Source organism: Anas acuta, chromosome 13 (assembly GCF_963932015.1).
Source record: "Anas acuta chromosome 13, bAnaAcu1.1, whole genome shotgun sequence".
Lineage (NCBI taxonomy): Eukaryota > Metazoa > Chordata > Aves > Anseriformes > Anatidae > Anas > Anas acuta.
Window position 1 is genome coordinate 14,097,915 of NC_088991.1, and position 27,057 is coordinate 14,124,971.

The 27,057-nt window shown below is 47.5% G+C and overlaps 1 protein-coding gene across 1 annotated transcript in view; it reads left to right on the plus strand.

Annotated features, from left to right (window-relative positions):
* The first annotated feature begins 12,539 nt into the window (after window positions 1-12,539).
* Window positions 12,540-27,057, plus strand: part of FHL1 (four and a half LIM domains 1) — a 28,711-nt gene continuing 14,193 nt past the window's right edge. Inside the window, exon 1 of the mRNA XM_068697416.1 lies at window positions 12,540-12,696. The gene's annotated coding sequence lies outside the window, so the exon portion shown is untranslated. The remainder of the gene's footprint in view (window positions 12,697-27,057) is intronic.

Below are 27,057 nucleotides of genomic sequence, written 5' to 3' on the forward strand. Positions count from 1 at the left end.
GCTTTTGAGGGCTTTGTTTCAAAAAGGGCAACCTTCGCTTTTTTAAGGGTATTACAATATGTTGTGCCTCCGCTTCACTGCGGGAGGGCAGCCTCTGAAACCTCATAAACCCTTGTCTTCCATCCATAGCAGTGCAGAGGTCTGTTACCTTCCTTCTTTACATGGCTGTGAGTTTGATTTTGGCAAGCAGAGGGAAGGACCACGCCACCACACAGCCGTGCCTGTACACAGGTGTCCCCCACCCTGCAGGTCCAGGTGGGCAGTACAGCGCTGGCTCACGGGCATACAGCACCAAGCCTGTGTTGAGCCATCCCCCACCACAAAAAAGAGAGCAAAGCTGCTCTGTTGTGCTAGCAAAACAGAGGAACTCTGTTGCTAAACAGCTACGCTTGCTGTGAAAATGTCCATGGCATTTTGGTTTAAAGTAGTTCCTTTGTAATGAGTTGGCACTGAGAAAACCAAGAACTTTTCTTCCACCACTGTCCCAAGGCCAGCCAAAAGGACATCGGCTCTGCCTTCCTTCCCAAAGGTACCTACAGCCTCAGAAGAATCACAGGGCTGTTTGGCTGTTTTCAGAGCAATCCTGTGTTCTCATGCTCAGGTGCTGTGCACTTAGCTCTCCATCCGTGCCATGCTGACAAAATCTTTATGTGAGGCAAAATTTAAAAAATAAAAAAATAAAAAAATGCAAGCTGTTGAATCTTCCTTATCATATCCTGCAAGGATCTCCTGTCCTTGCTGGGTCCTCTAGATGGCAATATTGGAAAGGCCACTAATTGTCTGCCACCAGTGTCCCTGCAGGTGCAGAGGCTGCAGTCCACCCCTGCTCCAGAGCCCCTCCATCCCCTGCTGTGCTCCCTGCACCTCACCACCACCCAGCTCCAGTCCTTTCTTGCAGAAAGGAGGAAATGCCCCGTGGCAATACCACCGGCTCTTCCACCCTGAGACCTCTCACTGAAGCCAGCTGTGAGCTGGCATTCACAAAGGACGTGCTTGGCTTAGCAATGGCCTCGCAGCCTGGTCGGGCAGCCTGGAGAGGGCTCTCAGCTGGGTATCTGTGGCTGGACGTTGGCACCTGGGAGGCTGGAGGTGGCCTGGTACTCAGAGATTCCACCTTGCTTGACCCTTTAATGCCAGCTGCTTGTTTTTTTTTTTTTTTTTTTTTTTTTTTTTTTTTTTTGTACAGCCCCAGCACAGCGTGTGCCACCAGCCAAGGGCTGTGTGCTGGAGGAAATCCCGTATAGATAGCTAGGAACACGTTCACTCGCAGACCCAGCCGTAGCCTTCCAGTACTAAGCCGCAAACATCCTTGGGCCACCTGTGTCTGTGACTGGAGAATAACTGGAAGATGAGGAGTTGATGAAGAGCTGGTGTCCTTGCTGACAGTCACAGCGAAACCTGCCAGGCGCTGAGAGAGCCCAGAGGCAGCGCAGTGTTTGTGTACTCCGTGTCCCGTGTAGCAACATCTCCCGATGCTGCCCGGCAGAGCACCCTGTGTTCCCCTGCTCGCTGGGAGCAATCGGGCACTTAATGCCTGGAGCAGCCCCCAAACAAGCGAGGCAAAGCCCTGGTGGGTTGGCTGCTGCGGAGTGAGATGTCGTGGGGAGGCTGGAGAGCCCAAAGCTGGGGAAAGCAGAGGTTGAGTCTGCCACTCCTCAGGGTTGCAGGACAGCACCAGGGGTGTGCAAAGGTCTGCTCTCAGAACGGATTTGGGAACCAGGGGCTCTGGAGCATGTCACTGTGGGGTCATGCAGCCCTTACGCAGGCCATCTTGGTGCTTTTGCTTAATCCAGCCATTACAGTCCATGATGGGCACTCAGAGGCGGCGTGAGGGGCTACAAGGGCTGCAGGAGACTCTGTAGGGTTCAGGGCTCCAAGGTAGCAGAGCTTCGAACTTGTTGTCAAATATTTAGACGTATATATACACAAAAGGATTTGATCTTTCTTAATTGGCCTTTTGTAGGAAATTCCACCATCTGTCCTCCTGCGAGGGGTGCCAGCGATGCTCTGGCCCCAGGAGTCCTTATATGGCTGCAATCTCCTAACCCGGCGTGTTTCGCAGAATAGTGTGGTCACAGCTGCTTCTAAGGACACGTGTGAGCATCACTCCCCTTCCCGTATGCATAAGCTCCCAGGAATGCAGACAAAGATAAAAAGTGTATAAATTAAAGTCATCAGCTGTATGCAGCGTGTCAGCTCTCCTCCCAGCAGCAGCCAGGTTAGTTATTCCAGCCTACCCACACGGGCTGTGCTGAGCTGGCAAGGCACCGTGGTGCAAAGGATGCTTTGTGAATAGGAAAATACCAACCCACGGGGCAGCAGAGCATTTTGTACTGCAAATGTGCTCAGGCTGAGACAGCAGCAGGAACATTTCCCTTACCCTTCCTCCTCCTGCAGGCACAAGCTAAACTATGGCTGAGAGCTGCAGGTACCCGGCAGCTATTCCTGAGCACTTTTTGTCCATGAGGAACTTCTGTACCCTGAATTCGGCCAGATCTTTCTGCCAAGGACACCTCCTCTCCTCCTCCTCCCTCCATGGCCTGGTGTCCATGGTCCGTGACAAGCTCCTGACCTGCTCATACTCCAAACACAGCAGAAGAAGCTATTGCCACCTCTCTGCCAAGGTGTCTGTCTCCCACCTCCCCGCTGTATCCTCATTCAGCACCTTGAAGTACCTCCTCTGCACACTGTGATGGATGGCTGAATCTGCTCTTCTGTGATGCAGCTTGCTCCTAAATCTCCCAGAGGTACAAGAGGAAGGGGAACAACAGATGCAGTGTTGCTGACTTCTCCCTTTTCCCAGGCAGTTAATATTAATCACTGGTGCTTCAGGATGCGTTGTGTGAATTCTCCTGGCCTCTGAAGCTTTTGAGATCTGTAATAAGAGAGAATTGGAAATGCCCCTCTTTCTCGATGACAGAATTAACAGAATCTTACTCCCTTCTCCAGATACTCCACCATATTTTTTTAGATTTGGAATAAACATAAAGCTATTTATCTAAGGTATGTCTGGTTGAGTGGTCTAAGGTCACTATTTGCATTGCTGTCCATTTTTCAAGGTACAAAACCAAGGCTGGAGACTGGATTCCTCTGACAGAGCAGGTGTGACTACCTGGTGAAGTGAGTGATAAAACACTGCAAAAGCACAAGATATGTCTGGGTCATGTTTTCCAGCCTGGGATTTCAGAGCTGTGTCTGCTGCTTACATGAAAATACCCAAATTGTTACAAAAGGCAAATGAATTTCCCCTGTGACCTCATTTCTGCTTGGCATGGGCTGGTTCACCAGCAGGAGCTTTGTTGCAGAGATATTTGCTGTCGATAAAATACCTTAGCACTGGGCCAGATGCCTTAAAGGGCTCAGTGCTATTGTCCCGCTAGAGAGATGCCAGCGCCGTCTGGCACCGTTACACGCCTCAACATCAGCGACTTGTTGCTTCAGCTGGAATCAGCCTGTGCTCCGATGACAGGGCTGATAATAGACTGATGGCACTCGTGACAAGGGTGTAGGGGCTGAGTAAAATATTCCCTGGAAAAAAGTGATCATCCCAGAGATTTCAGAGCAAGCACCAAGCTGCAGCAGTGCTCACAAGGCTGAATTGCATCGCTCCAGGGAGGAGAGAACAGCCGGGGTCAGGCAGCTGTGCCAGAGGGCACTGGAGCAGCCGTGCTAGCAGCAGCACAGAGCAGGCTGAGCTGCAAGGACTGGCTGATTTGGGGAACATTTGGGCAAATCTAATGCTGTAGATATGCTGAGACTGGAAGACGATGCATTGGCACCCTCAGGCTAGGAAGAGGAGCATGAGGAGCACCTGCAGCTTTCTGGGGCATGGATCTGACCCAGGACATCGAAGCGGTGGGGATTATGGTCCGTCTGGAAGTCCTGGACCACAACAAGTGGGACAGTTAATACCTGGCCTTCTGTGTCTGGCCGTGCTCCTGATGCAGCAGAGTGAGTAGAGCCAAGGCGCGGTGTAAATATTTATACCCCAGTTACCAGGTTTCGTGTTTGGCTGGTCCCTCTTGGCTCCTACCACTTGATGTTTGTGGCTCTGAGTTGCCAGGGACACTCATAGGCTCACTCAAGGGGCAGAAACCTCTGTGAAGGAGCCAGGGGCATTGCTGCAGCACTTCTCCGAGGCAGCAGTGCCTAGGGCACAGGCTGGCTCCAGCTGCGGTGCCACAGCACAGCATAACCCCCTGCACCCACCAGGCACCAGCTCCCACATCCTAACCAGAAGCCCTGGGAAGGGGGCAGGAGGCACTGCTGAGTCCCTAAAAGTCAGCCTAGCAGTGTTTTTCACAGACCAGCTCTGATGTGCATGAGGGAGGTGGGAAGTGAATACACAGCATTGAGTGGCCTTTTCCTCTTGGGGTCTTGGAGACATCTTACACCTCAGTAAGATGTCTCTAATGGCACTCTGTTGGAGCACATCCTTTCAGGACCATGTCCTCCCCCCAGGCCCTACTGTGATTGTGTGGATGCTGCACAGAAATGCTTTTGGTGCTACTACGAGGTCAACGTGTGCATCTGCCTCCAGCCTGTGCAGACAGGCTCCACCACCCTGCGCTGCAGCGTGCTGCTCATTTGTCAAAATCTAACCAGCCTCGGCATACCTCTCACGTTCTTCCCCAGATCCAAAGTCTCTACTGCCAAATATTTTTCCCTGCTGTTGGTTCAGTTCCTTCATCTGTTCCCAACCCTCACTGGTGCTGCTGAGGGAAAAAAACCTCACAATCTGTTTTTACTGAAGGTATTTATTTCAGTATGGAAGTGGCAGAAAGACAGTTTCTCTATATCCATGAATATATCTGAGCTCTTTCTCTTGGGTCTTTTTCAGCTTTGACTGCAGCCCATCTTTAAATTACTTTTCTTCAGTAGAATTCAGCTAAAAAGGGAGCTTCCTCATTTTCACATAAAAGCTGACTCCCAGAAAACTTGGTTTAAACCATAGAAAACACACCCATGCTCCCTTTGTGCAGCTGAACTAAATCAGCTGAAAATCTGTTCTGAAATGGAAGGAAAGCAAAAGTCCAGCACAGACAAATCTCCTTCACGGAGTGGTATCATGTCTAAAATCTTTTGGTAGAGAAAGCTGCCTGACAGCTATTTACTGCAGCTCTTTTAGCACAGAACTCAGGAAATTGCATTCATAATTTCCTTAGTGCCAAACAGTTTGTAATTTTCCCATGACTATTTCTTTTTTTTGTTGTTGTTGTTTGTGATACAAAGCCTTTGAAAAGCACTCACAGATTTTCTTTTTGCCTAACTATGAAGCCAACACGAAGCACACAGTTTAAGGGGATACTCTTACCTTGTTTGACATAGGGAATAACTCTCTTCCCCCAACCTTATTAGAGACTAAACCTTCTATAAATAGCCTTACAATTTTAATAAAAGCTTTTTCATGTAAGGAGAGATTGAATTGAGAGAGAAGGTAAGAATACTCACATGGCCAGTACTGTTGGGCACAAGCAACAAGCAGAATAGGCAGAAAGGTGTCACCTGGCTTCTCTTATTACCATCAGCCCAGGGCTGCGTAGTAAATATGATTCCCAGAACCCTTATGTACAAGAAAAGGACTTGACTCTGATTTGGCTAGAAGGACTTGATGCTGGGCTCTTCAGCTGGAGACCTGTGTCAGCTCCAGCCCCTGGGCTGATCCCATCCCTGTCCTGGGACAAGCAGCCTTGTTCTCCACTTTGCACCTTGATGTGGCACAGGTTCCACGTGATAAGCTTAGGTTGGTACCTGGGAGCACACCAAATTCAAGCTTCTCCATCACTTCAGATGCCTTTCTCTTACTAAATAAGACTTTCACTGGCATTAACTGTGAGTCATATAAAATCATGAAAAGCCAGCAGAGCACATACTAAGACTCGGCAGCTCAAGGCTTTCATTCAGACAGCCACAACGACATTGACAGTGGAGGGGACTGGCGTGTGACTCTCATGTCCTGTCCCACATCTGAGCAGAGTGGTCTGGAAGAGGCCATGGTAGCGGAGGAGGTTTGTGTGAGCCCCTTGCAGTGCTGCTGCTCTTTCCAGCTCTGCTTTGTGAACCTTTTTCTTTTCCATGGGTACTTGCTTTTACAGCTGGTATCTCAACCTCTCCCTGCTGCTTCCTCTCTCTTTCTACCTATCAGTTGTGTTTGCAAAGTCTGCATTTTAAACAGAAGCCAAGCAGTTCGTTCTTTGATGCGTCCATCCCTAGGGAAACAAAAAGTCCTGTTATGTCCTTTTGTACAAGCAGGAACCCAAGTGAGATCAGGTGAACCCCTCCAGCCTGGGCATGCAGACAGGGTGAAGGCAGCCACAAGCCAGGAATGTGAGGGACTGCAGGCGCTGAGCACAACTACTCCTTTCTGGGTTATGTCTACACCACAGCCTCAGAGCCAGGCAGGTAGAGCCTGAGGGACAGATGTTACATGACTCAGCCAAAGTCAGGCAAGACATTTGTAGCGGGATGAGGAATTCAATTTTGGTTCCCTGAGCTGTAGGCTAACTCTCTAAGTTTCAGCCCATGCTGTGCCTATCATTTCTCATGTTCGTTTCAATGATCTAATCCAGTTGTGTGTGTTTTTTCATGGTCCTCAGCTTTCTAATTGATTTGATTTTAGCTGCAGACTCAAGTAAAATTAAATTTGTCATGCTTTGAAAAACTCCTCTGCCATTAAAACACTAATTTTACTTATGTTAGCCTGTGGGTACCTTGAATTTTTTTATTATTATTATTATTTTTTTTTTTTCCGAGACTAAAATCTAAAGCTAAAATTAATAAAGGAGCCTAATTTTGATCTGATGCCTGGAAGCTATTTTTCAAATCTGGAACATGAAACTTGTGGTGAGTCTGACACCAAGGAAAAAGAACACTGTTAGGGTAATTATGTATAGTAAGATAAAAATAAGCATGTTTTTGGTGGTGATAACAGATACCTTCACAAATCCCCTTGGTATGTTAAAAGTAAAACCTAATATTATATTGCCATCACTTTACCTCATTGCTATTAGTATCCTTTGTTTGATAAATCTCTCTGGATATGTATCCACCCAGAACTGATAATAGATAAAGACTAAGAAGAACCAAACCTTGTCTCAAATTTTATTTGGTTTGCTTATGCAAATACTCAAATATTTGATGGATTTCAGTTATTGTTAAAGGGTTGGCCAAGGTGTTTGCTGGGGCCAAAGTCTGGAAACACTTAAACAAATTGTGACCCAGCAGCTGTTGAAGTCAATGGAAACTTACTTGACTTCAGTGGATGGTGGCCGAAAAATTTTAGTAATAGCAGTAGTTCTGCATGAGCAAAGTTATTTGTTTGCCCAGGCTATTCCCCGTGCTGTAGTCTGTGGGCTCTGCAAGGCAATTAGATGAGGTTTATACAAACCATAAGACCTAAAGAAGCTTGTACATGGGGAGGACAAAGCAGAAGTGTGCACGCTCACAGGGCTAGCGTATCCCATGGGTGTTTGCCCAGCCGGAGCACGGCTCCATACAGGGTACCCTGTGGCTTCCACATCCAGCAGCAGAGGAAACGAAACAACACAAGGACCATGTGTATGAACGTGGCTGGAAATGCTGAGCTTCAAATAACCATGCAGCAGAAAACCTCAAGCCCTACCCTTGGCAGAAAACCTTGTGTTTGAACAGCCCCCTGCAGGCTGCAGATAAATGCCTGCCAGTGCTGCCAACATTCTTTGAAAACTTATATTGTTGCTGGAAAGAGAGGTGGAAACCTTCCTTTGTGTTGCCTTTTCAAAATGTACCCACAGAGCCAACAGATGCGTCCATTTTGCAGGGTGCATCATCCTTTATAAATGGGAGTCACCTTCATAATTTTCCATGGACAGGAGGAGCAGTTTGTACTGGGAGAAGCATTTTGGCCTCTGCCAAAGGATAACAGGCAGGCTGACACAGCCTCTCCTCTTAACCTGATAGCTGAGCCCTCCCCGCAGTTGCTTTTTAAAGGTGGGAACGATCTCTAGCTAGATACTCTCTCAAAGTGCATGTTCTGGTGTCACTCAGGAAAATCTGAGTAGTGGTGATGCCTTGAATAACGCAGTCACTGTAATTACTCACAGGCACATTCGCCACTGGTCTTTCAGCAGGTGATTTTCCAGTTCTTGAAAATCTCTTTTGATCTCTTGATCTGGGTTTGCTGATGGCATTATAGGGCTATGCTGCAGATATATTTTGACATTAAATGGTGGAAAGATGAGTAGGTTAGGAGCAACCAGCTACCTGTTTAGTGTCTTACTGTCAGCCCCCTAAATTGAGGAGAACTTCCTGCTTCATCCTTGGCTAGTTTGTACAGCCACTGATAGAGAAGGATCCACAGATACCCCTCAGCAGCAATTTAACCCCTCTCTTTTACTACACACATATACATGTGTGCAGTGTCCAAACTACTTTGATAGGAAAAATTATATTGTAAGCAAAGACTGGTTTTACTGCAGAAGCCTTATTCTGTCGGTGGTGCTCTCTGTTTTGCAGTTTTATTTACCACCTGGTATTGGAGACAAAGAAGCTGAGCAAAATCTAAGCAAATCCCACTTGGACCTGGATGGATTTGCTGTCTGTGGTGCACTGCTCTAGCATCTTTTCCAGCTAGCAAGGTCATACCAATACTCCAGTAATTTTTTCTTTGAACACGTGCATGCACACAGCCCTTCACTGGGCTCCACAACAGTGTGGTGGAAATGGTGGAGCACACATCTCCTACTGAGGTTCGCTGGCCATTGCTCTTCAGGCTTTGCTTTCCACTCCCCATTTCAGAGAGCTGACTGATGCCTGTGTTTTGCAGAGGTGCACCTGGCCCAGAGCCATGGCTGAGGCAGCCGAGCCCCTTCAGCACATTAAACTGTGGAAAAAGGGTTTACATCACTGATGTTTTAACCACACCGTTATAAAACCCCCAAAGCCCCACCCTCCCTTACTCCCCAGGAGGAATGACTCTGAAATAGTTCAGCTTTTCCATTACTTTGCCTGCCTGGAGACATTTTGCTAACGGCCTGCACAGTAATTAGTGTGTTGCAGGTGAGGCCCAGCTGCCTGCAGGGTGGGGGCGCAGCTTGGCCACGACCTGTCCCCAGAGCAGCAAAATGGTGGGGAAGCACAGGGCATGGAGACTGCTGCGTCTATTTCCCTGTTTTTATTTTATTTTATTTTATTTTATTTTATTTTATTTTATTTTATTTTATTTTATTTTATTTTATTTTATTTTATTTTATTTTATTTTATTTTATTTTATTTTATTATTTTTTTCCCCCTTTCTCTCCTCTCTTTTTGTACCCTTTGAAACACCTCCTGGAATGTTTCCTGTGCTCATGCACTGGCAGGAGGTGGTGGTGGTGGTTGCACAACTGAAGCCCCCACATGGCTGCCTCCCTCAGGCTGCAACTTGGGAGAAGAAAAGGGCCCTTCCAGGTGGTTTTGTAGGAAGGAGAAATGCTGCTTGTGAGAAAGGAGGTTTGCCTGCAGAGAGCTAAAGGAGGGAACTGGTAATTACCCCCACCTGGAGTGGGGCAGCTGTGGGACGAGCTGTGATGTGAAGGAAGAGCTGAGGCAGCTGGTGTAGCTGAGGCACAGTCCAGGTCCTCTCATGTCCTGCATGCCAGGAGAAGAGACCAGCATGTGTGGACAGGCTACCCATGCTGGCCTGGAGAGCTGTTGTGGCTCTGTATGGCCGTGATGTCCCACAGAGACAGGTGAGTGCAGTGGCCCTGTTCTCTCTACACTGGGTGGTTGTAGCTGCTGTTAGCCTTGACCTGGGAGCACTGTGGGGGCATGTCACTCCCAGCATGGTGTGTGGAAGCCATGAGGACAGCCAAGCCCTCCCAAGTGGTGCACAAGCCTCCTTCTGCATGGATGCACCCCAAAATGGCTTCCTTCTGAAGAGCATGGACTTACAAAAATGGGCCCGACGGTGCAGAAGACCTCCTCTGTGGATGTGGAGTGACTGAATTTAAACAGGCCGGAGGTCTCAAAGATGATGAAATATTTGATGCCTTCTTCCTTGCAGCGTGGACAAGATCTCCTGCCCCCAGGTAAGATCTGTGCTTTTGTAGGGGTTCTGCCCTGCTCCGTGAGGTTTCTTGCAGGGCGCTCTGCTGTGAAGCAGCTTCCTTGCCCAACTGTATGAGCTCTGCTATTTCCAAATAAAGTTTCCTAGCAGTTAGCTTTTGGGTGAGTAATTCAACCGACCTAGTTTTAAGTGCTTCTGCCCATAGTTCATTTTGTTTGGATTGCCAGTCAAGGATGCATTAGAATCCTCATTTTTTATTTTTATTTTTAACAAAAAAAAAATTTACTGTGTTTGCCAAAAATCAGTATGTGCAATAACTGGGTATATTCCTTAGCAAGCAATGGTGATAGCATGGGGTTGACTCAGAGTTGTCTCAGCCCTGTGAAATGAGTTGTGTCATTCTTGCAGTTTATTCTTGTTTAATACAGCACTTTGGCAGAGACTTTTGTAGTGCCATGTTGTATCTGTAATACAACAATGCCTGAGTGCCTTTTCCTTGACTTTAGTTGCATACTGTCTTTATTTTCTAAATATACATGTATATATATATATATTTATTTTTTTTTCCCAAACAGAATTAAGTTGCTATTTTGATATGTGTGAGGTTAAGAGTGCTTAAATTTTTCTGTGTCAGGTATATCGGTCATCTTAAGTCTGCAGATTTAAGGTCTGGTACTGCAAACACTCACTTGCTGTCAGGAGCAGCAATATTGAAGGTGGGGCAGAGCAGTTCTCTGTGCCACGCGCCTTCGTGGTCCTTTATTCTGCTGCTTCTTTGGATGTGATGTTGTGCCTATGAGGCTGGCCAGGAAAGCCAGTGGGGTCTGGAGCAAGCCGTGTGTGCGGGAGCGGGCTTTTAGCTGAAGCCTGAGGAGAGCAACGAGTTGCTCAAATAACACTTTGCTGTAATCATAGGGGGACTTGTAATAGTGACATGGAACACATTAAACAGGTCGTTTTGTTGTTTAGCTGCTATGCCATTAGGCTGATAGATGTTGTACCTTAGATCTGTTTTTGATGGTGGATGGTGTTTGGGAGTTGACAGTAAAATCTCTGGTTTGCGTTGTTTGTAGATGACATCTAACATTTTAAATAAGAGGCAGAGGGTCCTGGTGTCAGCCAGGTGCTGTTCCCTGCACTTGTTACACTGCTGGTGGGCTGCAAGTACCTGCCATTGGGCTTGCTTGCTTGGTAGAGTGATTGTGCTCCTCCAAGATGCATCAGCAAAGATGCAGGGGCAGTCCCTAAATACCCCTGTGGTGGCAGGGGTAATGACCCATCTCTGGTCAGGAGGCTTTTGCTAACATTCCTGTTGAGAGGGCCACTAGGGAATACCTATTTCTGATGGTAACTAAGTTTTTACGTGGATTGAGAGAGCTGCTGGGGGAGGGAAAAAGAAAAAAGTTAGCTTAGATTCTAGCCAGCTTTTAGATTTCCTACAAGTACTTAGATTCATATGAAAATGGATCATTTCAGTCTATAATGCTAAATAATATGGGTGTTTCATATCTGTATTTCATGTATGTCTGAAGTTTTTCTTGGCAAGTGGTGACAGTCTGAGCCTTGAACTTCAGGACAGCCCAGCTTTCTTGTAGCTGCAAGGAAAGTTGTTAATGTATAAGATGGGGATGTTGGAAGAATGTGGTACTCACCTGTTTGCATGGAGAAACAGACACAGAAATGCAAATGCTTCTGGAAAGGATGTGTTTACTCTAGTGCAGTGTTTGTTTCTTTTTACTAAACAAGCAGAAATCCCTTGGCCCCAGTTTTGTGATCTGCTTTCCAAGAATACGAGTGGTATATCCAGCATACTCACCCTGCCTCTCCTGTCTTTACTCAGAAGCTCTGTGGTTCTCTAAGGCACCACAAAAACCTATTTGTAATGCAAGAGCTCCAACCCAAGCACCTCCTGTGGAAAATAAACTTGCTGGGCCATGTATTCAATAGGAGGAGCATGGAAGAAAGCAGGACAAAGTTGGAAGATAACATGAGCAGAAAACAAATGGGATAAGGGATGGGGAAAAACCAGAAGTGAATGTTGTCAGATTTGCCTGGTGTGTGGCACAAACAGTCAGATTTGTTTAAATGTGGGAATGATTTGCCGCCTGATAGTACTTTTTCTATATTTGCTTTGAAGAAAATATTCATCTTTTGGTATCACTTAAACTGCGTTCTGGGCAGGATGGGAGACCGATGACATATTCTCCCCCTGACTCCCCACATAAAGTTTTTGTGCTGCGTTCTCCATGTGTGAAATGCTCTGGGTGGACACCCTGAGGGTAGCACAGCTTTGCCCAGCCTGCTGAATCCCACGGGTCCCAGCAACAACTGGGGGGGAGTGGGAGAGCAGCCCTGCCAGCAAAATGCCATTACTGGTTGGGTTTTCCCCCCAAAGAGCTGGTGCAGAGGCCCTGGGAGGAGCAGGCTGTTCCCCCCCCTCCAGCTGCTCCCCAGGCAGGACCGGTGCTATTGGCTGGATTAATTTTTTTTTGCAACGCGCCTCCCTGCTATAAGTGTCTAAGCAGCGGCTGTCCGGCCAGGGGCTGGAGGCACAGCCCTGGCCAGAGGCGCTCCCACATCGCTCCCAGCTGTGCCGGGTGTGCTCCATCCCTTCCTGCTCCTGCTCCGGGCAGCAGCCACCTCGCAGCAGCTCCCAGGCTCTCCGGCAGCCAGTAAGCACATGCCTCCCTCTCTCCCTTCTCGAGCATCATCTTGCCGAGCAGCGCAGGGAGGCTTTCAGCATCCCGCACTCTGCGGGGCTTCGGGATTTCAGGGCTCCTGCTGGGCGTCCTCTGCCTTGGGGCTGCTCGGCTTGGGGAATCGGCTGGGGAAGGGTTTGTGAGAGCAGGGCTGGGGGAAACGGGAAGTCTGTGAGTCTGTAATGTACTTCTGAAACACTCTTAGCAAACGATTTTTTCATGGATTACCAAGTTAACCTCAGAGACTGCCTCTGTTTTAGGGGGAGTTTTGGGTGTGGGATTTATCTGAAGTCTTGCTTCTGATTTCTCTCGCATCCTTTTTCTGATGCACGCATTCCCTCCTGGAAGGTGATGGCTTTGAAAGTACAGGCAGCCACCGGGGTATAAATATAGCTTTTTCTCTTTGCTTCCTAGCCGAGTGGGCGTTTCGGGAGTGTTTGCAGTGGTACAGAGCCGTGTGTGAGCTGTCAGCAGCCTGTTTTCTTAGGCGGGGGATCAGATGTGCCCGTTGGAAGTTTTTAATGACAGCTGAGGAGGAAATAACTGAACTAGTGGCTGTTTTGTCAGCTCCTCAGGTGATGCGATGTTCTTGGAAAGCAGGGAACGATACCCACTGAACTGTGGGAGCATGCTGGCTGTAACAGAATTGGGGAAGGTGGAAATGCAAGCTTTCAGCTAATAATTATCGCATTTTCAGCTTTCTGTATTATGGAGTATTGGACAGTTGTGATTTTCTAACAAGCCATGCTTGCAGCTGTCCCCATGTGAATGCAAACACCTTTAACTTTACGCAAATACTGCGCCTTGTATCTACCTGTATTTGTGGAGTTACTTGTATGAGTGAAACTATTCACCTACGTATTTGCAAGATGGGTGTTTCTGTCACTAATCCTTATCAACTGTTCAAAAGATAAGTTAATGTGTATGACTGGTTCAGTTCACCTTGTATAAACAGGAGCTAGTCTGTGGTCTAGAAATGGATGTCGCTGCTTTTTAAATCACTGTACTCTAGCACGTGAAAGGGAAAAATGATTAAAACAATCTATCTACCAATTAGTTTCTTACCTTGTTTTGAGAGGAAAGTTTTTTTTTTTTTTTTTTTAACTTTCAAAAAGGAAACTCATTAAATTCTTAAGCTATGATGTACAAAGTAAATAGCTGATCAAGCAACCAAATATGGCTTTAAAATTTAAACTTTCTTTTTAAATTATAAAAGCACCCACATACCTCATTTCCGTGACAACGCCCTCTTTCTTTTATATATTATTCCCCCCCCTAGTACAGCATTCTTGAATACAAACTAGTTCCTAATTTCTTGGTAAAGAATGCAGTATATAAAAATTCATTTTTGACTAATACCTGGTAGGAAAACGGGGGTGTTTCAGAGCTAGCACCACAAGAGCTCAGCACAACAGAAATTTAACTGTTCTGATTTTGTACTGGAGCTCTAAGGAACCAGTTCAGGACTGGGGTTTATAGCTGCTTTCTGAGTTGCACTGCTCTTGGGGAATTTTGGCCAGGAGAGGTCTGTAGGATTGGTCTCTTGAAGTGTTTCTAACAGGAGAAGTTATTCCCTGCTATGAATGATGGCTTGCCTCCACGTATGCTGGTATAATTCTCTGCCTGGATGTAAATAAAGGCAGCTGTTCAAAAGGAGGCATCGTTTATGGTACTCAAACACTTGAATATAAACACTCTTCAGCCCATCTTGGCTGGCCTTTATTTCGGAAACAGCCTCTCCATCGGACTGCACCATGAATGGAAAATCTAGACATATGGCACGAAGCAGCTCCTGGGAGTTCTGTCAGGTCCCTGCTCTCGAATGAGGGAATGATGCTGTAGGACACATTTTATTTCTGATCTAGGCCCATATCCCCTAACTATGACTTGCAGTCCATGTCTGTTGTACTAGGATATAACACAAGCTTTACATAACTGCCTTCCTTACCCCCGGGAAACAATTCTTTTTGTTTAATACCTATGTGAAAATAGGGTTGTTCAGTGTTGCAGGATATCCCACTGTTCCTGAGCACCACACCTGTGTGATTGCCTTCCCTATTCCATTTTGGAAACGTACTTGCTGCTAGTGCTATGAACCCACAACTCCTAGCATGGGGGAGCTGGGAAATGTGTTTCAGTGGGGATAATATTGATGTGAGTCAGGAATAATATTGCCCCATCAGTGGTAGCCTATGTGAATGATGCCCTTTTGAGCTTACCCCCCTTCTGGGGGCCATGCTGGGGAATTTAGGTAGCAAAGCTGAGGTTTTAGATGCAGTTCTGTAACTTTGGTTAGGCAGAATAACTTTTGCTTGAAAAGGTAATGCAAATAACGTGTGTATAAGGAACCTTCCCATACCTGACCTGTGATTTTTGTTATGAAAAACACATTGTCAGCTTTAGTCAATGTGCTTCAGCTTGATTCACTGTGGTTTCTTTCTTTCCTTTTTTTTTTTTTTTTTTTTTCTTTTTTCCTTCCATTTCTTTATTATGGAAGATTCAGGGATAATAACAAAACAAAACTGTCTGAGATCAGTCATTTTATGTCTGATTTTGGCAGAGCATGTGTGGGAGGAAGAAAGAGACCTCATGTTTCATTTAGATATCCTGATTTGGAGAGGAATTTTAACCAGATGGCTCTTGAGACACTAGAACTGTAAAGGATTAAATGCTATTTAGATAAATGCCTGTTTCCACTTCTGCAACGTAGTTTTAGAAGGACTGCGCTATATATTCTGTCTTGTAATCCCTGTGCTCCGGCAAAACCCTGTCTGCAGCACTTGGCAGCGTGTACGAGCCAAGGCACTGGGGTTTCCCTTGGATTCAGACACTGGGTGCAGCCCGGTGCGTTTCAGCTCCCCAACATGCTGTGACTGGGACCCTTGTAGATGGGCAGCTCTGGGACATAACCCCAGTGTGTGTGGTGGCAAGAGTGCTGCCAGAGCAAATTCCTGCTGTTGGAGCAAGACAGAGCAGTGTTGTCTGGGGGACTGATGATGGGTGGATACTCTTGTGCTTCTCCCTCTCAGGAACCAGCTTGTCCCTTGTGGAAATAGGGCTCACATCCGATGGGAGAAGAGGGTTAAAATGACATTTAGGACTTAGCTAAACGCCAAAAAAAAATCCTTGCCCTGTTCAAAATCAGGGCTAGTACTGTACTATAGGCATGCTGGAGTGGGATAAAAAGGGTCCTACAGAAGTAATCTTGGGGAAAAAAAAAAAAAAAAGACAAATTAAAGAGTGTCCTGGAAAAGGCTGGACAGCCATGACAGGGTTCCCGACAGCAAGGGAACTGCAGCCCAGGGTGGAAGTGGTGGTATTTTGCTGTGCGCCTGACTGGAAACTTTAAGACAAAGTTACAATTTTGGTTTGGATGGTATTACAGAGCTGCATTATTTCTGCAAATAGGAAATTCAAAACCTCTTGACCTCAGATTGCTTGGAGAGAGTGGTGTTTTCAGAAGATCCACTCATTCCACGGATGTGCCTGGTCTTTTTTGTTTCTTGAGCAGAGCCTAGAGACTGATGTAATTTGGGATCTCTCTCTCCTGTGTAGTGGAAAAGAACTGGAAATGGAAACCTCCGCTTTCACCTGCCCAGCAGAGCTGGCTGCTTGATGCATGAGTAGGCAGTGAATAGCCAGTACCTGCGAGGGATTAAAAGTGGTGGGGCATGACTACATTTGTGATCTGCTGGGATCAAGTGCAGAGCACAAATTGTCACCCTGACCTCAAAGGAAGAACAGGAAAAAGCTCTTCCTGCTGGGAATAAGCAGTGCAGGGTGGCTCTTTGCCTTCCTGGTTTTTGGTGCCTTTCTACTCCTGGAAAGGGGACACCAGACTGGAGTGGAAAAGAATAAAATCTGCCTGACAGGTGTATCTTGAGGTGTAATAACTTGGAATAAAATCCTCCAGAGTCCATTTACTTCTTATTTTACTGTAGCTCAACAGTTCAACAAGTTCTGACATTTCTACATCTGTGATGTAGATGAGAGGAAGAACAGGATAAATAGCTGAAAAATGCTTTTCTTTCAGGAAAATTGTCCCACTTGTTTTCAAGACATCAGAGGCCCTGGTGCTTTGAGACGGGAGCTTCATCAAATGATGGCTAGTTCCAGTGGTGTCCATGTCCTGATATGAAGGGTTTAAGGGACCACTGTTAACAAGCACTTACATGTGCTAGAAGTGCCAAGGGACTCTTTTTGGAGGCACACTTGGCACAGGGATGAGTGATCCACTTATTTTTGCTTTTGACTCTTGCAAGCTACTTTTAGTGACAAAGTGGCTGCACCAGTGTGTGAATGTTCCTGTATCACAGCAGTGTCTAAGCAGAAGAGGATTTCAGAGCTTCTGGCAGAGCAAGAATTGGTCTCCATTGTTTTGTTTGGCCGAAGACAGCAAAGGAAAAACAGAACACCAGCACTCAATTCTCCAGAATGTTGTGTTATGGACCAATGTGCTGGATGTGCCTTTATTCCCTTGCTAAGAAAAATAAGTGGTCAGTACTAAACCCACAGTTGGTCTGGCCCACAGTGGCTGCTAGTTGGCTTTTGTCCCAGCTCTTCCGCAGTGCCTTCAGTGGGGAATATTCAGTTTTCGTGTGCTTCCAGTGGTACCTGGCTGAGTACCCCTTAGAGTAACTATGAAACCACCCAAAATATAGCTTCCCTATTGCTAATGCCAAGATGGGGTGGAAGAAAATAATGTACTTTCTTCTAAAGAAATGCCCCAAGTAATGGGAATCAATCTGAGTTGGCTGGCTACTTGCAAGGCATTTGCAATTTGTTTAGTTTGGGACTGGCTTCCCCTGGCAGTTGTTACCACCAGCTGCCTTTCTTATCTCTTATTTTCTAAAATAAACATTGGAGCAAAGGCATGGAATTAGTCACTTCTGAGGCACTGCCTGCTTGCCTTTCCAGCTTCTGTCTTCTCTTCTCATTTTTGGACTCCTGAGTCTTTTTCACTCCGTGCTCTGCCCCGTTGCTTTGCCCTTTCTCTTATTGGCATAGCAAAGAGCTTTTTTTAAATGTCCCACAGATGTGCCATTCCCAGGACTACCTGCATCCTGAGGGATGGGCTGACCTGGGACAGCTCTGCGCAGTCATGCTGCTGCTGGGCACTACAGGGATATTTTTTTTTTTTAGCATGATTTACCTGATGCATTGGACCAGTCGTTCAGATTAACAACCTGCTGAGGCAGTGTTAGGATCCTGTTAGCATCATGTGGGCCAGGCACTGCATCCTGCTCTTCTGTACAGCATTTGCTGCAGGGTTGTCAGTGGTTTGAGGGAATGCAAATGCAGATGGCACCTGCAGAAGCAGCGGGCTGTGTGGTCCTAATTTAGTCCTGATGCAGAAATATAAGTAATTCCTACTGATTTGTTTCCTCTTTAAAATTCCCTGGTGATCTCTAAGCATTGTCTCGACCTGGTCTTGCTTCTGACAGTACCATAGGAGAGCCAGTAGTGAGCAGTCGAGGGTGCAAGAATCCCTCTCTCTCTCTGGTCTCATCTAACTTTAAAAATACACAGAGCTATATATTTCACTCAGCACATGCAAATACTGTTTCCTGTCTACCCCTGTTCTGCTGACTGAAAGCCAGTCACGCTTCCACCCTGGAACAGCCTGCCAGGTAAATGCCACTTGATGTGTAACGTATTTCGGAGCTGCCTCTGGAGATGGCACGGCTGGCAGTATCAGAGCAGGACCAGAAGGCAGCCCACGCTCACCCTGTGGAGGCACAGAGGTGCTCGGCAGGGGCTGAAGTCTCTTTTATTTTATCCTGATTTTCTTCGTTTAATGCATGAGTGTGCCATCTGCTGACATCTTCCCTTTTATACCGTTTTCAACTGAAAGTGGAAGCTTTGGACCTGCCTGTGTGGCAGGACGGGCTGATTGCAGCAGGTCTCCTGCAGGAAGGGGACACAACCTGCCTGCTTCTGTTGGGGAAGGCAGGGCTGGGGCCCTAGCCACCAGTTATGTGTCTGCAGGACTTCTGAACGTTTTGGATTGCCGGATTGATATCATCAGGATAGAGTTTTTCTTTCTTGCAAAAACACATCCAGCAAAAAACAACAGAAGCCTAAACCCTCTGTTAAATGTACATGGCAATTTGGGCAACTTCTGAGCTGTATCTTGGCTCAGGTCTAGGTGTGACAGAAAAATGGGAACTGCTGATTTCCTTTCAAGCACTCTGTGGGCAAATACAGTGGAGTTATTCCTGCTTCCCTGGCTTCTCTGTGCCCTTTGTGCTGGTGCCTGTGATGATGAATGGGGGAAAATTCCTGTCCAAGAGCATAAACAGGCAGTGAGTCCTATAACTGGCTCGTGTCCTCATGGTTCTGACTTGTGAAATGAAGCTGATGATAGCTGGTGTTAGTGGATATACTAGTGTCAGATACCTGTTTTGGGAAGGATTATTTGATTTCTGGGTGAGGAGGATCGTGAGCAGCCTCTCCTTGGCTGCTTTGCTGTGCTGGAGGCAGCCAACACCTGCCTGGTGTCTGGGGTGGCAGGAGGCTGGCGTGCAGCAACATCTGTGCCATGTGTGAGCTCAGGCCGTGCCACACACCTGCTTTTTACAGTTCCACGTCTCTGGGATCAGCCCACGGTTACCTTTCCCTTTGACCTCCAGTGCTAGCACAGCCCATCTCCATGGCAGTGGCTGTAAATACCGTCCTACGCGCTCTCGGACACCAGGCTACATCGCTGCTGTAGTGTGCTGAAACTCTGTGCACTTCACTAGACACTGAAACAAACAACCAATAAATCTACTATAAACCAATGAGTAATTTGTTTTGGTTACCAGGGAGATGGCCAAGTGCAAATTCAACCTGAAATAGCGATGAGCTCATCCTCTGAGCAATGCTGGTGCCTGAGCTGGAGCAGCCGGATGGAAAGGGAGCCAGCGCCAGGAACGCTGTCTGCTCTGCCGACATTTGGACACTGCGAGCTGCTTTGCCAGAAAGCTTTTGCCTTGCAAATGAGCTCGTGCGGGGGACAGTGCGTGGGGCTGTTGCTGAGCCCAGGCCCTCACAATTCCTGGAAATGCAGCAGTGACGTTCCTGGGGGGGACCATGGGTCAGAGAGCCCCAGGGGGTTAGTGACTGCTTCCTCTGCTCTCTCCCCTATCTTGGAAACCGCTCCCTGTGCAAGGACTGTGGGGTAAACTGCGATGCCTGGCTTGTAGGTAAAGGCTGCTTTTAAGCATCTGAAGTTACATGGGTGAATCTGACAAGTGGAGCCTCTCCCCTGTTGCTGCTCCGGGCTCTGGAACAAGTACGAAGAAAAACCTGACCCACCTTCTGCAATGTACCCCATTAGGACCTCAAAAATTTGGCCCTTATTGCACCCACTGCTTTACATAACCAGAACAGTATCAAGACCAGGACTTGCTTGCTGTTTGAGGGGCTGATGTTGGTGATGGCACCTGGCACCTGTCTGTGTTTGCCCATCCCTGCAGTGCTCCCCAAGCACCCACTCTCCCCCTTCCTTCTCAGTGGCACCTACAGAGCTGCACTGCAGCACCCCCATGCTCCTGCTCGTGCTTGCCTCTTGCCTTTGGGGGTGAGCCACAAAAGGGAAGTAGGGCTAGGGGTCAGGGGTGGAGGTCTCGATGGAACAGCACATAAGCCTGAGGCCCATTGATGGAGTTCACCAAATCCTCTAAGACATAGTGATTGAAAGCAGATACCAATTATCAACAGCACAATTGCAGACAAAAGCTGAGCCCCTGAAACATAATCCACAAACATATTCACATGATACAAAAACTCAATCTTTTTTTGGATTAAGCGCGTGGCTTATCCAAATGTATTCTAGAGCAAGGGACAAAGGTTGTGTCTATAAACAGCACACTGGTTTCAGCAGAGGTATTTTTATGTTCTGGAAGTCTTTTATTATAATTTTATAAGCACTGACTGGCAGGTCTCTGCGTTCTTGCAAATCCCTTCCAGGCCTGTGGGTGGATTTCTTCTAGCTGCTCTCTGGGGCCATGTGGAAAATGCTTTGGTGACACAACCAAGTCCCTCAGCATCATGGGCAGCTCTGTATCACAGCTGCCAGTATGTTCAGTGATCAGCTCTAGGGAAGAGAACCTAACAGTTGGGTAGGGTGGCATTTGAAAAAGGTGATTTTTAACATGAAGAGTTACAACCGAGTGAGATTTGGGTGAAAGAAGCATGAGTTCACCTGCATGCATCTGCCTTTTATAGCTGGGAGTGCTCTCAGAGGAGCGCCTGTGCCACCCAAGCAGCTGGCTTTGAGCCTGTGTTACTCTGCTGGTGGCTGAGCCCTATGACCTGGCTGCCACATCCCCTGTGCTGCCCTTAACCGAGCTGGTAGGCAGCTAACGGGCTGCTCCATGGTGTTTTGTCTTTTGCTTTCAGTAGCCCTTTGGAGATGAGGCACTGCTTGTGTAGCGTGCATGTGAGTTATTCGATGTAGGGTTTGACATTCTCTGTCTCCTCTCTTCTGTAGCGTAGAGCAGTAGGTGTTGGGTTTTGGGGGTGGGACAGGCATCCCTGCAGGTCTGCGATGTCTCTCCTGGCTGTGTCCTCCTCCATCAGCCTGTCCTTACCCCGCTGTTTCACCTACTGGTACAAAAGCATATTTGCTTTTTTGGCTGTCTCTGCACAGCTAAAATCACTGCCATACTTTTCAGATCCTGGGCTTGGCCAGGACCGAGTCTAACATGGCTCAACACTGGTATAAAGCAGGCAAGACTTGCTACTGGGCTGGCTCTAGCACAGCTGAGAAGAGAATTTGGCCTAATAGATGTAATTTAGCAAGGTGACAGTAGAGTCCCACACTCAGAGTCCCTCATAATTGCTGGAGAAGTTGCTGAGGATTTGGAAACCTCTCCCTTTCCCCATGGCTCTGCCCTGTTCCCAGGGGAATGCAGACGCTTGTGGGCTCTCATGTAATGCAGCTGCACAAGCTCATTTTAAGAGAAAGCAAGCCACTGCTTCACATCTGCTTTAGCTTTTTGACAGTTTTCTCTGGCACTTGTGTGCAATTAACACTGCTTTTTTGTCTTATGAAGCCGATCCTGTGGTAGTTTGATTTGGACAGTAGTCTGACAGCCAGCAGCAATTGTACTGAGAAGGGTTGTTTCCCTTTGCAGACTGTGTTACTCGTTGTCCCTCAATTTATTGTCTCACTGCTACTTGAAAAAGAAAACAAAATCATTTTTTGGGCCTGGATCCAGCCACAGAGCAGAGGATGGCTTAATGAAACACATAAGTGGTTGTACCAACTCCAGTTGGTTTATTTCTGTGTATAAATTTAAGCACACTTCTAAGTATCTTATTTTTCTTATTCCAGGGTTTCTGTGTGATAAATGTAACAGCCTGTAGGCTTTGCCCATTGCTCCAAGAGTGAGCACTGATAGTAACGCTGTAGCGTGCTTTGCTGCTGTGAGACCTGTGGTGTGAATGTGGGAGAGGAGTCTCGGTCCCTGGGCTGTCCCCGTGGAGGTAAGGGATGAAAGCATTTGCTGCTTCAGCAAATGCGGAGCAAATTCAGTTTAGCAGCATAAATAACCTTACCTCCCCATGCTGCTTTGAGCTGGTCTGTCTCTGCTAGGTCTTGTCAAGTATTAGTTTACTGATCTTAATGTTTCCGAAGACACCAAAGCGACTGCGGTTTTGCTAGGTTCCCCGAGAACTGGAGCAAGAGGATGCCAGGGGGAGGCAAATTGCTCACTCCCTGCCAACACCCAAACAGCTGCCATCGAGGCACTCAGCTGCAGTGCTGCAAACCAGGCCTGGGCTCCAGCCTGGGCTGAGGGTTAGGCTGGGTCCCCCTGGTTTTGGCAGAAACTGAATCCTAACCCTGAAAACTTTAGTGTTAAAAAACATTTTTTTTTTTTTTTTTTTTTTTAATTTGAGTGAGTGTTTTCCAACCCACCCCAGGGAGAACACTCTTTGGTGTAGTCCTTGCCCAGCTCTGATCTGACATGATTTCCAGGGAGACCTGGGATCCTGATAGCTTTATGAAAAATGAGAATTATGTTCATGTAGCACACAGGCACTTTGAAAAAATTATTCCTGACTCCAGAGAAATGTCTCATACATTTTAATGCCGCTATTAGAAATTGAATTGACAACACTTATTCTCAGTGGAAATTGCTGTGCAGCTTAGGGGAAAAATATGCAGAAAGCAGTGGTGGAGACTTCAGAGAGCTCTTGTCACCCTGAGATGTGTGTGCTTTCGGTGCAGTGTTTCTGCTGAACAAAAAGAACAAGGTTTGATGTTTGTATGCCACAGAAAGGGAAAGCAGAAATGCGTGGGCCAGCAGCACAGGGGTGGCAGCAGCAAGGGTTAAAGCATTCAAACAGCTTTGAGACTGAAGAGCAATGCATGCTCAGATCTCACGCAGTGATGGAGAAACAATGGGCTGCTCTGGGTTTGCGTGTCCCTGAGTGTTGTGGCAATATTGCACACAGAGGCTTTGTTGCCTTAATAAGTAAGTATAAAGAAACAGAGCCGGGTGAGTGCTGCCTTAAACTGGTGTGAGAGTGAAGAGCTTTTGAGGTACTGAGGAGATTGGTGAAAGGTGATCCTCCTGGGGAGATGGCCTCTGAGGAGGACTTCGTGTCTGGCTGCTGTGCATCAAGGCTCTGCAGCTGCTGAGCGAGGAGAACCTCACTCCTGAGTCTGGAGGAGGAAGAGGGACACAGCTGGCAAAGTACTCATGTATTTATTTAAGCTTCAGGCTCTTCTTGAAGTCTGGATGATTTCTCTGATTTTGCTGAGTCTTTGTATTTGGGAGTCAGTTGGGGAAGGAGCATCCGAGGCAAGTTCAGTAGAAGCAGAGCGAGTGGTCTAGTCCAGCAAGGTCTCAGACTTCCCTGAAAGAGGAGATGGGCAAAGAGCCTGGCTGAGCAGGGTGGTGCGCAGCTGTTAAATGAACAGGGCTTTCATGAGAGACTTGAGGTGCTGATTTGCAGAGTATTAGCATGAACTGGCTTAAAGGAATTCTGGCCGCAAACTATGCCTGGGAAAAGGAGAAAGTTAAATGACATTTGTCTCAGCAGAGGAAATGGGTGACAATGCAGGACCAGAGCAAGGCGTCTCAGGAGGTTGCACCATATCTCCATCTTACAAGTGTGTGGGTGCTTGTGGGCCTCCTCATGCTCCTCAAATGAGTGTCCTTTCCTTGGCTTGTCCTGGAGCACATCTCCAGGCTGTCCTGGAGCACGTCCCTTGGCAGTTCGAGTGAATGCCGATGTAGTGTGATGCAAAAAAAGCAGTTGTGAGTTTGGAGTCACTCCAAGGTGAAGGGTTTTCACTTCTGCCCTTGCTGGTGGTGCAACATGGCTCAACCTTTTTTATTGGTGTCAAGCTGCAAGGAAGCAGACCCCTTCCTCCATTTTAAAACACTCTTTTCAGGAGTTAGAAATGTAATCAAACCCTCCCAAAGCAGAGAATTACTGAGAATAACTTCTGTGGCTAATCCAACCCCATAGGCCTCACTGGAGGGGACTTTGCAGCTTTGTTTTTCCTTGTAAAGAATGCACAGCATATGTCCTGACAATTAGTCAGAGTGCCCAAAAATACCCCGTCAGCCCTGCAAGCTGATCTCTTTTGGCTCTTGGATCTGAGACGGACACAGGGTTATGCACTGTGGGGCTTTGGGAAATGTTATTTTTAAAAATGACCATGTAACAAGGGTGATTTGGTCCTTTCAGCCACCAGCGCCATCTAACAACAGAAAGCGTAGATAGCCAAACGCTAATCTTGCTGGAGGCGACTGTCCCGTGCCTGAGGTAATGGGCTGGTTGTTCTACTAAACCCATATGCCAGGGCTGGCTCCCACCAGCTCTAAATCAGCGCTCAGGACATGGCCTTGGTGCTCGTGCCAAGTTCGGGCGGTGCTTTGGTGTGCTGGATGCCAGGGAGTCTTCCCAGCTGGCATGCCAATGCCTGGAAGGGCACGTCCTTCTCATCGAAGTGGTGGCCTACCTTCACCCATAGCCAGGCAGCGTGCTTCTGCCTAGCCCTGTTCTGAGAATCATCTGCTTTACCCATCTCTGACCACCCCAGCTGAAGCTTTGTGTCCTCAGTGTCTCCCACGTGCTAAATCCGTGGAAGGTCTTTTGCCAGGATCATGGTCCACCCACAAAGAGCTCCTTCTTCTTCTCTCCTGAAAATAAAATAGTAGAAGTGGGGTTTGGGCTCAGCATGCTGTGTGTTCCCTGCCTTTGGAAGAAGAGCACAGGTGTAGCCTACGGTGCTCACCTTGTCCTTCTGGCTGCCAGGTCCCGTTGAATGGACGCAGCAGGGTGGCAGGGCTGCTGGAGGCCCATATGGTGGATGCTGGAGAGCTGCTGGCTGGGTAGCTGCTAATTTCTGATCTGTAATGGGAGTGAATCCAGTGAGGGTGAATGACCCAGCTTTCAGGCAGTGATACACATAGTTGAACTTCCTTCTGTGCTCTCCACAGTGAGCTGTTTAACTTCACGGGAGGACAGCACCACTCAGCCAGCTGCTGTGCCTATGAGAAGTAACTGAAAGCAATTAGCGGTGCAGAAAGCATACTGGAGGTTGTGAAATACCATTTCAGTGAAGGCTTGCTAACTACTCGGTGAAGCCCCAACACGAGCACTTATTGCATGGGTATGGTAAGGTTATATTGCTGTGAGTGCTCATCAGACTTCGTCTCTCCTGGACAACACTGCCACGCTGCCTGGCTGGCATCAGCACGGTGTTTATTTGACAGGGACTTCAGTTACGCTTTCAGTTGTGAAGCCAGCACTAAGCCATGGGGGGAGGCTATGACTTGCAAACCTCTGCCATGTCTTTGACTCCACCGGTCATTCCTCCTGCATGTGACTGCATCTAAACTTGAACAAAGATGTCTGCAGTCAATCAGGACTGCCCTAACGGAGCTCAGCTGTCCTAAGCACGAAGCTTTGAAGTAATTGCTGGGGGAATGATGGTTGTGGTGCAGCTCACTTGGCCTCGGGGAGGGCTTCCCCAGAGATCATGTGGAATCCATCTGGTGGGAGCGCTGGAGGTAACTGAGAGGCATCACACCCGGCAGTGTTGAAGCAGCAGCACTGCTTAGCTGGAGGTTTGGAGCCAAAGCTCTGGGCACTGCGGTGAGCAGAAGCCCCAGAGCTCTTCATGGAGTTTTGAATGAAGGGGCCTGGCTGGTGTGGGTGAGAGTTTGGCTTTGAGATGCTAATCTGGGGACTTCTTCCACTGATACAAGACAGGAGGACAGGAGCTGAACAAAACCTTGAGCCTACAAAGCAGCTCTTGATTTATACACGTGCTCTCCTCAAGCCTTGGTGTCACTTGGCTTTCAGCAGCCACCAGAGGTCTGCCATGTCAGCAACAGCTGACAGGAACAAGTGCCAGTCGGGAGCGTGTGTAGAGGGGAGCTGCAGAGCAGATGGCAGCAGGGAAATAAATTTGGAGCTGCCATGGGAATAGTCCTGGAAACAGTCCAGACTGTGGATGGAGGCAGATGGGAAAAACCCAGTTTATGTGGCTTCCCAATTTTGCTATTTTTCAGATCCCTTTATTTCCAGCTCCATTATTTCTGGGCCATTCTTTTCTGTTACTGTACCCTCATCCTTATTTTTCTTTTCTCTTTTCTTCTCCATCTGTCTTTTCTCTCTCTGTATTTTTTTCTTTTCTTTTTTTTTTTTTTTTGTACTTACATTATATCTTAGTTTGTGGAGGGCTGCCCAGCCTGTATGTATCTTCTTATAAATTTATTCCCAATTCCTTTGCCCCACATGTCCATAGCTGATCCTAAAAGCGTCCCTTGGCACTGACAAGCTCAGCACATGGACCTGACCGTTCAGCATGGAAGGAAGGGAAACACCTGCGGTGCCTTTGCTGTGTGCTGCCCCTTTCCTTTTCCACCTTCCCTGTGGGAAGTGGGATCCCATGGAGGATGGGCTGAGCTGGCTCCCTGAGAGCATGAGTCTTGCCTGATGGCTGGTCTGTCTGTCCTCTGACACTGCAGCGATGTCTTTGCTGTCAATGTGGCTGCCTCCCTTGTGAACCAGCCTGTCTTGTGTTCACGTGAGTTCACCTGCAAGATGCATCAGGGGTGTACTGAGGGCTTGGAGAGCTGGATCAGCCCACGGTGTCAGTCCTGGACCCTAATGCTGCTGGTGTTTCTGTGTCATTAGAGGGGAATAAAAAAAAAAGAAAGTGTGGTGTGGAGAGCTGTTAGTGGAGCTGTTCATAAAATTTGTTTAGTTTCTGCCTCGGCAGAGCCAAGGGAAATTTCAGGTCTGCAGTAGGCTGGGCAGAAGGAGTGCTCCCTGCTGTGGGAGAATGCACACTGCATGCAAGCTACGAGTGGATTTGAA